The 14,503-nt window shown below is 39.7% G+C and overlaps 2 non-coding genes across 2 annotated transcripts; one reads left to right on the plus strand and one right to left on the minus strand.

The window, feature by feature from the left end:
• The first annotated feature begins 9,648 nt into the window (after positions 1-9,648).
• Positions 9,649-9,722, plus strand: trnat-agu. Its single transcript has one exon. It is a non-coding gene; the product is annotated as a tRNA-Thr (tRNA).
• A 224-nt stretch (positions 9,723-9,946) lies between these two features.
• Positions 9,947-10,028, minus strand: trnas-uga. The gene has a single exon. It is a non-coding gene; the product is annotated as a tRNA-Ser (tRNA).
• Positions 10,029-14,503: the final 4,475 nt, after the last annotated feature.

Raw genomic sequence — 14,503 nt, forward strand, 5'->3', positions numbered from 1 at the left:
TCAGATATTTCTGAGATGTTCAGGGTCAAGTACAAGAACTTCAGTTTGCTCTGAATTTAGAAGTAAAAAAATTACAGGTCACCCAGGTCTTAATGTATTTAAGACATGCCTGAAGTTCAATAGATAAATACAGCTGAGTGCCATCTGCTAACATCAGACATTTATCTGGTGCTTCCTGATTATATTGCCTTAAGGAAACATTTATGGCCAAAAGTATCATTCCTAGCATACCCTGCAGGACTCCATGACGAACTTTTGTGTGTATGGAAGAGTCATTATTAACATGAACAAACTTCCTTTAATGCCAATGACACATTGTCCTCTCTGTAATAAGATTCTGTGATCGATGGTCTCAAATAAATTAACTGTACGTTATTTCTGCCAGTTTCAGCTGGTTGTTATGCGTTTCGGGCAGTCAGTGTGATTGAGCCTTCCATCTGGTTGATTTCAACCCCACTGAGAGAAGGTGTTTGATCATTTCAAAGTAGGAAGACCAACCAAATACTGCAGAGTGCAGTCCTTATTCTCTGAACACGTGTATGACAAACACAAGCTGTGTGGATGTAAAGAGAACGGTCATGCCTTCACATGTTATGTACAGGTGTATGATCAATATAAAGGTGGACGATATTACACCGATCATTTATATTTGTGTACATGAGACGTGCAGCATATTAGAAACCTCTCTGAATATCATACAGTCCAGTGAAGACAGACTGTATAGCAGAGCAGTTGTACTGGATCGCTGTAGATTGTAACTAAAATAATGACCACTGAGTGTTTGATCCTGTACTAACAGCGTGTTACATAATGTGTCTGTTCCTCTGAATCCCGCCAGAAGACGTGAGGGAGGAAAGCGTTTGGCCTGTGTTTACCTGCATGCAGTTAGAGTGAGTAAGTGGGTGGGGTTATGGTGAACCAGACTGAATGTGCAGACAGGAAGACTTGGTATGCTGCATTCATGAATACACTTGTATTAATCAAACACCTTGACTTACACAGTTACATAACCTGCGCAGGTCCTGCTGACCCTCCATGAAATCAGACACAACACAGAGTCTGGAACACATCACAGTGAAACAATCATCCAGATAAGACCCGGACTGATTTTCACTGATAACACACGCTAGACTCTAAGCATCTGGGCTGGATCTAGCCTGGATCTAGCCTGGATCTAGCCTGGATCTAGACTGGATCCACCCAGTGATTCCTTGGATTTCCTGGTCACAAAACAGCAACACAGAGAGAAATGTAGAGGCACTGAGAACTACAGTAACTCATGTACAGTGGAATATCACGAATGTGCCGTTTGTTTAGTAACTGGAGTTCACTCATATCATTCCTTCTTTTATCTCTTTAGACGACACAAACATTTACAAGAACCTTTATATAGTTCTGCCTATGGGTTCTCCATAAGTTTTAATTCCTGAGGTGAAAGTTTAGTTCCCGTGTCTTGTTAGTGTTTTTTTGGATGATCAAGTATTCTGAGGTAACAAGGTCCAGGTTCAACTTACTTGTCGTTTAAAGTAAGTCGGTCTTTGTGTTGAGAACTTTCTCACCAAGCTGTAACTTCTAACAGAAAGAATGAACCTTCCAGCTCAGTTCAGATACAAGTAAACATCTCCAACCTGAACGACAAAGCTCACTGCCTTTAAAAAGTAGCCATATTAGCTTTTTCCTGTCTGGTTACCCGATCGCTACGACAACCATTCTTCAAACCGCTCATCACACAAAAAAAGTATGACAGGGACTACTTGATTGGCAGCATGAGATTGCGGCGCGATGCGATTGGTTCCCGAGCACCTGAGATCAGCTGGTTTCAAGGAGTGGGGTGAGAGAGGGATAATAGAGATAGTGTTCCTGATTGAACTTGTTCTGACTTGGTCCCTGAGGTCAGCTGTTGTCACTCAGGTAAGCAAAATCATAAGTTGGTTTAATTTCCTTACCCAATGATTGGTAATGTTAGGTGCATGTCTTTGTCTTTTCTGTCCTCACTATAATCTGTCCCTGAAAACAGAAACACTTTACAGTTATATTAACTCTATAGATTTAAGCCTGCTGCTGGTGGTGTGACTCTACGTTCTGCAGTGAAATGTTTCAGTCTGGACAAAATATTTATAATGGGAATACTGGAAAATTACTCTCATTTTCCGTGCACTTTTGTACAAATATCAGTGTTGACCTCAGGATGACCTGTGCTAACTCCGATCCTCTGACTTCTTGTAACAGAATCATCTGTACTCTCCAACCTGCAGGACTCAGGTCATTCCCATCAGCCTGAACTGTACTTTTGTTTGCTGCTGTGATGGAAATCTGGAAATGAAAAGCTGACAAAATGACCAAGTTGTCTTTGTGTATTTCAATAAGAGCTTTGCTGAGGATCAGCTTACAGTCACAACAGAGTGTCATTGCAGACCGATACCGAAGAAAGAATGTACATGAACTTTCATGAGAAAGGAAAGAAGGAGGCAGGGTCAGGATGTGTGTGTGAGCAACTCTGGGTGCCATCAAAACTGTCCAACTGCCAAGGAGAAGCAGCAGTGTGTTCAAGGACAAACTACTGTTTAGTTTGTACTGGACAATATCAAATAAGGAGCATACATGTGGGAACAGATTCATGTCCTAGGTCATACAAAGTACAAAACCGGGTTATAGTGCAAAATGGGATTTTAGCATGATCTCCATCAGTGATGTTAACATTGTTAGCATGTTCACATTAGCATTTATCTCAAAGCACCACTGTGTCTCTGCACAGCTTCACAGAGCTGCTAGCATAGCTGCAGACTCTTGGTGTTTGACCTGTGGTTTCACTATTCTTCAGCACTGAGGTGGACGTGGACAGATGCGGACAGATGCAGACAGATGCAGACAGATCTATCAACACCACAGCTGTGCTCTGCACGCACAGACACTCTCCACACGAGTGCACTGTGATGGGGACAGTGAACAGAGGAGCTGCTTTGTTTGTTGTATTTGTCTAAACAACGATAAAAAGCAAAGGGAAACAGGAAGTAGGAGGATGAAAACAGCTCAGTGTCAGTCTGATCATGTGCTGACAGCTGTGGATGTTCACAGAGGGGACCCTGCAGACCCTGGTGGACAGATGATGAAAATGACTTAAAGTGGACGCATGAATTGGCCTTTAGTGATGATGAAACTCTTTCTGCTTCAAACAGTATACAACATTTGAACCTCAGTTTCTGACTAACCTCCACCCCACCCCTCGCTCCTACCTGCAGAGGACACTGACTCACTGTCTCCTGTGGTCACCTTTGCACCACCCATCAGGGCCTGTGAATCAGTGTGTGTGTGTGTGTGTGTGTGTGTGTGTGTGTGTGTGTGCACCTTCATCTCCTTGAACCTTGATAACATTTTGGTGATTCCCGTCAGCGCCTTGCTGCGTCTGAGCTAGAAGCCAAAACAAACAGATCCAAGATGGCAGAGTGAAGTCTGGGGCCTAGTGGGCTGAAACTATGGCAACCACAAAGACCTGATGAAGCCTGTAGCAGATTAGATGGGTAGCCAGATAAATTTAAACCAGGGTGTGTTCCCATGGTAACCGTTTATGTAATAAACATGTTTAAAGTCACTTCTGGTCAGCTCTCAAATTACAGCAGCAGAAACAGTGTCAGCTTCTTCCTGCTTCAGTCTTCTGTGTTGTTTATTGATTATTGATTATAGTTTCTTCATCTTGAGACATACGTTCACCATTAGAAGTGATCTGACATATAACAACAGGCAACTTCAAATGTTGACAGTGTCTCCTTTTTACTGAGCAGATCTGCTTCTTATTCTGCTGCGGTGAGGGTCAGAGGTCAGGGGTAGGATCAGGGGGTGGGATCAGGGTCAGGGCTGGGGGGTGGGGTTAGATGTAGGGTTAATGACCTTCTTAGTCAGTGGGTATTGAAGCTCACTGTTAAACAGAATGTCTGTGGTCTTCTGAGGCTTTGAATCCAGGATCATCAGTGTTAGGTTTATTGAAAACATACAACCCAAACCACACACACGCACACACACACACACACACACACACACACACCCACACTCCCATTAACATTTTTGTAACTAAGAGAACTTTCCACTGACTAGACTCATTCATTGGTCCAACTCTATTCCTCACCCAATGACACATCACAGCCTTAATTATCACAAACCCTGAGGTTTAATATTATGTAACATGCTCATAGTCTTCATGCAGGGTTTGGTCAGGTACATTAGTCTGAGCTCATTCAACTGATGAAAAGATGAAATCAGTTTGTTGGCTGAGGGTTTGAGCTGCAGCCAAGTCAAGAGGCTGAAAGAAGAACAGAGAGGATCACAGTGGTAGAGAGAAACATCATCTACACAACATTATCATTTTCTCGTCTCTTTTATTGTGAAACTCTTGTCATATCACAACTTTTCATTATTAATGTCAGTCTCAAACACATGCTAATAAAATAAAATGTAAAATATTTCAAACTTAAAGCCCCGTTTCAGACAACTTGAAAGAGCAAAAGGATGAAATAAATGTTTTTCAGTCATTACGTCATGAAGATGCTGAAAAACATATTCATGCTTTTATTTCAAATAGATTAGATTATTGCTCTTCCGAAGCAGTCAGTTCAAAGACTCCAGTTAATTCAGAACTGTGCTGCTAGACTTTTGACGAAAACACAGAAGACAGATCATATCTCCCCTGTTTCAGCTTCACTCCTCTGGCTCCCACTATCTTTTAGAATAGATTTTAAGTTGCTTTTTTTTAATTTCTTTTTAAAGCTCTTCATGGTTTGGGACTGGCTCACACTGCAGATTCTCTGACGTTCTATAATCCTTCACAAGCTCTTTGATCTTCAGCTGCCAGGATTTTAAATTCACACAATTTTATGCACAAGAAAATAGACACTACAGCTTTTTTAACTATGATCCAAAACTACTGAACACCCCGCAGAGCGATAAGAGATTCAGCTCTGTGAAGACTTTTAAACAGCTGAAAACCTATTTATTTAATTCAGCTTTTAATTCATTCTGTCATAGTTGATATTTTTGCTCGTTTCTATTCTTATTTTCATTTACATATTTTATCATCTTCTGTCTTCTACTGTCTATTTCCATTGTCCTTCAATCCGCCCTTATTCTATTGTACTATTTTTTTATTTAATTGTGAAGCAGTTTAAGCCACATCTCTTTTATTAAAAGTGCTCTCTTATGTTACAGTATGTGTGTGTGTGTGTGTGTGTGTGTGTGTGTGTGTGTGTGTGTGTGCGCGCATGGAGGAGAAGAAAAACAGTTGAAGACCAAAAACTGTCCCTACCAGTGGATGAACATCATTCTTCCAAAACATTTTCACCTGGTTGAGGACTGATGTTTTCACTGAGACCTGAACAGATGTTTACATATTATAATAATCTACACATAAATGTATAAATGTATTTTCACACCTTATTTCTTTAAGAAAAACTTAGATGGATTAATAAGAATTCCTTGGTAGAACATACAAATCTTTTCCGGTTGGGGGGGGGGGCATGAGTCATATTCTGTACACTGAGCAACAGACAGTGTTTTTTTGTGTATGTTCCAACAGGACCAGGTCTTTATATATACATCTTTATACATGAAGCCTCCTTCAATACCAGAGCTCCAGGAACAAGCCTTCCACACACACCTCCCTGCACTGACTCAGTCCTCACAGTACTATGACAAACAAGCCCCTTCAACTTCACTCAACTTTCCTCTGCTGTTTCCCATCATGCCCCGTAAACTGTCCTCCAGAGGCGTCAGTACGAGTCAAGGCTTGACCCTGAGCACACCTCAACAAACACAGCACACACACCTCTGGGGAAGTGAGAGCTTTAATAAGAGAAAGAGACGGTCTGTGCAATAAGTGGTGCACAGACCCTGGTCAACCATCCTGCTGGGTGTAGAGGACGTGTTAACCCAGCCCACCGCTACTGTGGTGTGCGTGCTCCCATGGCTGTCATGGAAAAACCGTGCAGTCCGTGTCAGAAAGATCCATTATTTATAACATCTTAGTCATGTTCCCATGCAGCAGTTTTCTTAAAGAGTTCCCTTCTCCTACTCACATGCTACTTTCTCAGCTCTCCCTCCACCCGGGTCATATGAACAACAGAGGAAGAAACGATGTGAAGAAGAACCAGGAGCCAAGAACCTGCTGTGGTCCAGGTCCTCACTACATACTAATGTAGGCAGTGCACTCATCTTATATTATGCAATAATATAATAGTAATTAATTAATATACAAAATCACCATACAAGGCCTGAAGCTGTGGGATATCTGGAAGACGTGATCAAATGTGCAGCCTGTGTGGTAACATACTGAAGTGCTGTATATCTGCATCTCATCACAGTGTTCATAATTTACTCTCCAGATTACAGATTGAACAGACTATGGTATTCATTACCACATTTATTGACATCAGGACAAGGAATAGTATAGAGCACTATGACTTTCTAGTTTATAAGAATTTTATGTTTATGTTTTCTGAAATGGAAATGGATACAGGAGCTCTTTCAACCCCACTTATTTATTTTTATTTATCTTTTTATTGTGATTTAGCCGATGTATCAGGTAGGTTTTGAGTTGGTGATGGTTATTGTGCGTCGTAGGGGTTGTGTTGTGTATTGTGAGTCTCATTGGGAGTGTGATGAATGATATGAATGTGTATTGATGAATCTGTTGTCACTGAAGAATTGTTCAAAACTTTAAGGGGACACCAGGAAGAGTAGCCACTGTTGTAGCCACAACTCAGTGTTTATGGGGATCTAAATAAATACATAGAAACATGGAGAGCTGCACAATGCACATACACTAAAGCCACAATAAACCTGGGTTCAAATCACTGAAGTGAAGCTTTGCATGAACCTGCATCACATGTTTGAACTGATGGTTTCTTCTGATATTTATATGAATAGTAACATGATGTGTACCCATACAGAAATGTAATATATGACATATATGTCCTTATATCAAGAGTGATGTCACCATATATGTCACCCATAAGATGATATATTATTATCACATATATACATCCTCTGGATATACATTTATAACATATATTAAAAACCCGTAATAAAATTTGTATATGTACATGTATATGTATATCAAAATATCTATATGATGAATTTTTATATGACATGTTGCGAACATACATGTTAACAATTTACGTTTTTATATATGCAAGTTTATTAAAACAACTTATATAGCCTATGAAATTCTATATGTTTATATATATTATTTCTTATTAGTTTGTCATGTTTATCTTCTCATTCTGAGAAAGTGGAACCCACTGTATATAATATCAACATATACTGACAGGCTTTGGGATGGAAATATATTTGTCTATAATATAAATATACATATATGAACATACATATTTGTTTGGGCTAGATATACATGTCAATATATTAAATTATTCAAATTTCTAATAGGTTTCATAGATAATTTTTTACATACACTGTGTGTTTTTATGTTAAATGTACATGTATGCCATAGAAATTCCATATATGTACATATAGTGTATTACATTTGCGTAAGTGTAAAGAGGAGTGGGTCTCCTGTGGACAGGGTTTAGACCAGCCCTGTTGGTATTACACTTATTCATTTTCCTCTTCTGCCATGTTATAGCTGAGTTGGTTCAGTTCAATGACATGTGCTGTCTCATCAGCAGCCTCCACCAAAATATTTTGGTGACACATGTTTGGTGCTGGTCTTGACTCAGTTCCATGCCTTGGACAGTGTTTAGGTGGACATAGTGTTCATTCCAGACAATGAGTGCTCCCCTAATAGAGACTGTCTGTGGCAAGAGCGGAGGAAGCTGAGGGGTCTGTGGTTGGAATGATTAGTAACAGGAAGTAACTCATGGAGAAAGAAAGTTACACACAGGAGAAAATATGTGTGTGTGTGTGTGTGTGCGTGCGTGCGTGCGTGCATGCGTGCGTGCGTGCGTGCATGTGTGTGTGTGATGTATTCTGACAGCAATAAGAAATTGTCTCATGTTAGTGGATGTTCACTGTCTGTCCTCAGAAGTATAATAACTCCGGTCTTCATACATGAGACAGACTGACGGACGCTGCTGTGTCTCATTACAGTGACTGAGTGGGGATGTGCCGGTTGCAGTGATACAGCTCTGTGTTATATAATAAGAAAACATGTCATTTGCTTTGATGAAACACACAAACCAACACCTCTGTGACACTAAGCTTATTGTGACAAAATAAGACTTACACCTTTTTAATCTTTATCAGTGTCTCATGGTCTTCATCAACAGAGTGGCTCTGATGTCATCATGTGACCCATTGTCTCAAGAGGTAGACTTGGACATCAGACCGGTAAAAAAAACAAAATAATACGCAATATACTGTATATACAGCTATGTAATACACAGTATACAGTATATATACCTATATGATACACAGTACATGTTTCACTAAATGATACTGTTACCAACATGCTGACAGAATTAGCCTGAAGATCAACCTGAAGTGGAAATAAATACCAGTTATAAATCACTAGTAATTCTACTGTCATTTTGTATTAAGTAATGAATACTGTTAGAGCTTCTGTGTATATCCTCGGTTTATAGACTAACTCCCATTTCAGTATGAGAGCTGCTTCTTAGTGCCACCCAGCGGTGCCATAAAATTACTGCAGAACACGCAGTGTGAGCTATTCAAGCCAAATAGAATCAGTCCTGTCTGCTCTGATACGTTAACCCGCCTTTTGAATAACTTCATCCATCTACCACACGAAGGCCAATAGGTGAGGAAGACCTTCAAGAAAATTGTGTGCATAATACACAGCCAAATTATGTGGAAACAATTTATCTTTTAGGATGAAATAAGACATTATAATTTCTCACAACATTTACATTGTGTTATTGACAAAAGGTGAATTGAATTCAATAATAATATCAACAAAATAATAATAGTAATATCTAATATTAATATTACTTCTATAGCACAATTCATGCATAAAAAACAACAGAGTGCTTTAGATTAAAGCCCTTCCTGCACCCTTTAAATTATTATACAAATACTAATTTCCAAATATTATATAGTCTTACTTATGATAGGCCTATTGGCAGAAGTACATAGTGTATCTATAAACATATACACAATATTAGTCCAGAAATAATTATCAGTCAATTGATTACTAATCAACAAAGTAATTGTCACTAATCTTGATAATAAAGTAATTGTCAAACAAAACACAGTTCTATATAATATATTTTGTTATTGACTGTTGATTAGACAACAAAACACTTTTCAACACACCCAAACAACACAACAAAACTACTGTAGAATAAATAAATGATGAAAACAGTTCAGACATTAAACTATTGCTATCTCTGATATATATTAACCTGACCACAACTAATCACAACCTGTCAATGAAATAGCATCGTAACAAGCGAACTACTGTATCGTAAACACGGTTTACTCAGTTATGACTGAGAAGCTTCGGTCGTATTACACAGAAACGATAATATTCGAAAATACCAGAAGTACGTTTAATGAAATGTTAACTTTTCGTTAATCGAGAGTCATGATGAAATGCAGGAGAGCGGGAAAAACTGTATATTACTGAAAGACATGAAAACAGGGTTTCCTTAGATAGAAAACCTATGATTTTGTCCATGTGACACAGATGGCGCCGTGGCTTAGTTGGTTAAAGCGCCTGTCTAGTAAACAGGAGATCCTGGGTTCGAATCCCAGCGGTGCCTTTTGAGGGCATTCGCTGTTTTTATTAGTGTACCATTTGTATCTAATGGTGTTTAACACCGGCACTTTACAATGAACAGCGTAAACCTAATTTAACGAAAGAAAAAAATTAAAACGGTCTTCCTATGTTTCCATCTATGGTTTTCAGAAGGGCGCGCACTTTCGTTTGTGATCGCTGTCATGTTTTTATAAATGAAAACGTGTCATAGTTATGAAAAAAAAATATCGCTGCGAGCAGGGTTCGAACCTGCGCGGGAAGATCCCATTGGATTTCAAGTCCAACGCCTTAACCACTCGGCCATCGCAGCTAGTCGATCTGTTAACAGGCCTCTGCCTTCTTCAAACTAGATATCATGTCACAACGTTCGCTAACTCTGACAGTGTTACTCTATGTAATGTTTGTTATTTAAAAGAAATCAATTATAATCGTGTAACCCAGACGGTCCTTATTGTTGCCATCTCCCCCCTCGTGTTTTCCACTTTTTTTCTCTTCTCCTTTTTTAACTTGTCTATGGGTATCACGTGTTACACTGCCACCTACTGGCAACACACACAAAAAACACCTATCATTACATTCTGTTAGTGAAAGAAGTGATAAATTCGTGATAAGTTGATCTAACCAGTCTATCCATAGAGGATGATAGTGCCCTTGACAATACATCTGCAACCACAATGTATTTTCCGGAGGTGTAGACTAACTCAATATCATATCTGCAGTTTTGTCTTCAGACACTGAATTCTAGGAGACATGTCAGTGAGGTTCTTTTTGATGCTTGAAATCATGATGTTTTTTCCTTTTATTCAGAAACCTTGGACTTTCATTAAAATATTCTGACTCTACAAAATTTGTTCATTTGCATTTATCTCTGGATATTATATTAGAAGTTATATTGAATTTCTGTTGTGCCAATAATTCTGACCAGGACTGTATAGCCTATTATATATATTTATTGGTTCACATATTTCCAATTTTATTTTTCCAAGTATATTTAATAGACTGGACTCGTTTATTACGGAGGAGAATTAGGACATGTGAAAGTCTTTTTTTAGAATTCTGACTTTAATCTCAGAATTCTAAGATTAAAGTCAGAATGCTAAAAAAAAAAATCACATGTGGCCCTAATCCCCGTCCATAGTTTACCAATGACATTAAACCGTAGCATAAATTGAACTTTTTGCAGATCCGTTCAAGAACAGAGGCTCTGATGCTGACATTTGTTGTGACAGAGGCGGGAATTACTCACACAGTGAACCGTCGAGCCAGGAGGACGAGGAGGTGGGGATGAGGAGGGCTACAAGAGGACCACAGGAGGTCCACAGGACAGACTGATGGAACACTGTTACAGTCTCGGGTGACCGCGCTTGCACGTGCAGACGAATACGAGGGAAAGTCCTTGTCACAAACGGGACCTGGTCTAATGGTTACAGTAGTGTCCCGTCGTTGAACCACAAACCGGGAGTTTAACGGGCTTCATCAGCTGCCGCCGCCGCTGCTGCCGCTGCTGCTGCTGCTGCTGGATCGGGGTGTGCGTCAGTCGACAGCTAGAACCAAGAGGTGAGTGAACATATAAACTTAGACACAGTTTGATGGAAAAGGTTCAATAAAAACACCGGACGTTTCCTTTCAACATAAAAGCCTAACTATGGTCTTAAAGTAGAACCAAGAAGGAAAGAAAATGCTTTTAAATCAGTAAAATCTAAACGTTTAACAGGTTAAAAAAGCCTTATTTAACCGAAATGTTATTCCAACACAAAATAAACTATTGATATAATAGGTCACTAACTAAATACTGAATTAAACAAGTTCATTACTCTATAAAGTGATTCCAGCAATAAAATCTTAAAAGGAAATGTCAATTCAAATAAAAAATAATTAATGAAATAATACACATATAAAAAATAAAATGTCCTCTACTCTTGTGCCATCTTCATTTTTTATAAAATGTCTTAATAATTATAGATAGCAGTTCATTAATGGAAAAGCTGATTCTGTGCTTCCATCACTTTCTAATGAGACACTTCAGTCACATTGCCTGCAGCCCACATTACCTGCTTCATTTACTGTAGTCATTCACTGCACAGTTTTGTTTTGAAAGAGGAAATCACAGAGGCTGTGATGTTAATAACTGTTCAGACCCTGTGTCCTGGTGGATCAGGGACAGTGGACCCACATACAGTTCTAGAACTTCATCCAGAACCTGACCCGTTCATGTCTATACCTGCCTTTGTCCTGTGTGTGTGTGTGTGTGTGTGTGTGTGTGTGTGTGTGTGTGTGTGTGCATGGTTTGCTGTAAACGCTGTGATATTTCTCAGTGCACTTGTCGGCTTATTGTCCAGGCATTTGGTCCAACAGTTTGCAGTAATCTTGTTTGACTGATCCTGCAGTATTAACCCGGTCTGACTTGGGCCAGGTTTAACCTAGTACACCAGGTTACTGGATGAGTCACCAGAGCGGGGTGCGGTCTGGTAGCACTGGGAAATCGCTTATTGAGTTTCACACTTAACTGTACTGAAAATAGTAGTGAAGTACTGGAAGTACTGAAAATACAGTGTGTCTGAGTCATAAAATTGAGACAAAAAAAAATTTACATAAAAACATTTAAGAAAACATCAATTTATTGTGTAAAAAGTCTAATGTAATTTTTCACATTTTTTTTTTACAAAGTAATAATTACTCTCTTTAGACTCACATCCATGTATGGTGCATGAAAATGTTTTTTTACTCGATGGTTACCTGCCTAAAAAATTAATAAAATAAACAAATTATTTCCGACAGTTTTTTTCCTCATATGTGAAAACCTTATTGAACTTATAGTAGTTGTAGCAACACTCCATCAGTAGCAACTGCAGCATCACTGACACTTTCTTCAGTTTGTTAAGTGACACTGATCAATCACAACATCGATCAGATTATTGTTAATCTTAATTATCTAGTGAAACAATTCTTTTAATTTATTCAGTTATATCTGAGAAATAAAGATATAGTTAAACCTCTATTACAGAGGTGTTCTCCAGTCAACATTTGGACAGATCACAGTTAGTACAGAGATTCGGTCAAACAGGAGGCGAGTGATCATGTGATCATCATAAAAGAAGCAGGAGTTTCTGTTCCTGTCCTTGTGAAGATTATCTCTGACTTCATAAAGCTGGGGGATGAAACCATCTGAACCAAACTCTGCATCCAGCAGCAGCTCTCTCTCTCTCTCTCTCTCTCTCTCTCTCTCTCTCTCTCTCTCTGACTGGTGTTGTTGTAGTAACAGGTGGAGGCACTAGGTGGCTCTGTCTCACCTGTTTCATTACATTGATGTAAAACTGAATGCTGTGCTGTCATTCATTGTGCACTATGACCCCCATGTTAAGAGGTTGTGTGTTATGATGATTACACTCGTTGTATAATAAATACATCATGTAGTGCTGTGGAGATGAGTGGAGTTGAAGAGCAAGGTCAGTGAAGGTGAAGATCAGTGAGTCAGGTCTCCAGTGTGACTAACACTTTAACACCTGCTCTACAGGGTCATGTGACAGTGCACACAAGAAACAGTGTACAGATTCATGCTGAGACCAGGAGGCAGTGAGGAGGGAGTGAGAGTGATCTGATCAGTGACACTGATCAGGAGTGACACTGATCAGATCACTCACAACAACTGTAGGTTGTTGGTCTTGTTCATGCATCATGTTGTGTTGCTGCAGTGTTTCAGGCAGAAATCTGCTATTCAGTGAACAAGCTGATCTGTAGTGAGTTTTTGAACATCATCAGGCATCGTGCCGACCACCAGGTGCATTCAAACATCTTCCAGGTAGAACACCTGAAGCCTGAAGTCTGTAGTGTTGCGGTAAGAAACAGATCCCTGCTGTGAACCCTCCATGTTCCGGACCTCACCGGTACCTGCGGCAACACACCGTGCAGCCCTTTGTTCTTTTGACACAGTGCTATTGTCTGGCCTGGGCCATATGGAGGAGGGTGAGGAGGGGAGGAGGGGGAGGCTGGTCAGGAGCAGCTGGTGCTTCTTCCTTAACAAAGGTTGACCGATTAGAGGCTTTACTTCTAAATTTAGAGCCAGAGCTGCCTCCTGCTGCACATGCGGACTGTGAATCAGTCCAGACCAGGTTTCTGTGTCTTAGCTTCACCGCCGACATTAACCTGCAGTGTGTGCGCATGAATAACAAATGCCTGAATTACACTCTGCAAACGAGCTCAGTGTGATTACTCCTCAGATGTTGGTTTGTGTAGAGCTGCTTTGTTGAGATGTGTGAAACTGTATCTGAGGCCTGTGTTTGTTGTGGTTCTGTTTTCATCTCTGCTTCATGTTGATATTTTTTATTATATTATTTATTACAGTTAGGAAATACATGATGAATATTTTTATACTGGTGGTAGGAACTGGGACTGAGCACTGGGAACAGAGATCTGACCTCTTTTCATCCTGTATCCATGGTTCTCTTCACAGAGCTTGTGTGTGTATGTGGTGTGTGTGTGTGTGTGTGTGTGTGTGTGTGTTTCCATAATCGTGTCTGTAGATAGATAGAAACTTTATTTATCCCCTACGGGGAATTCATGTGTCCAGCAGCTCTCTGTAATAATAGTAATAACAGTCAATAATAAATAATGAACAATAATAATGAAATGAGTCCACTTCCTGTGTCTGAGGTGTTGTATATCCTGATGGCAGTGGGAACAAAGGATCTCCTGAACCTCTCTGTTCTGCAGTGCCGTGAGATGAGACGTTTGCTGCAGCTGCAGCTGCTTGTCTGTCCTGCCAGAATGTTGGGAGGATGGTTGGTA

This window comes from Seriola dumerili, unplaced genomic scaffold, assembly GCF_002260705.1.
Source record: "Seriola dumerili isolate Sdu_G_001 unplaced genomic scaffold, Sdu_1.0 BDQW01000167.1, whole genome shotgun sequence".
NCBI lineage: Eukaryota > Metazoa > Chordata > Actinopteri > Carangiformes > Carangidae > Seriola > Seriola dumerili.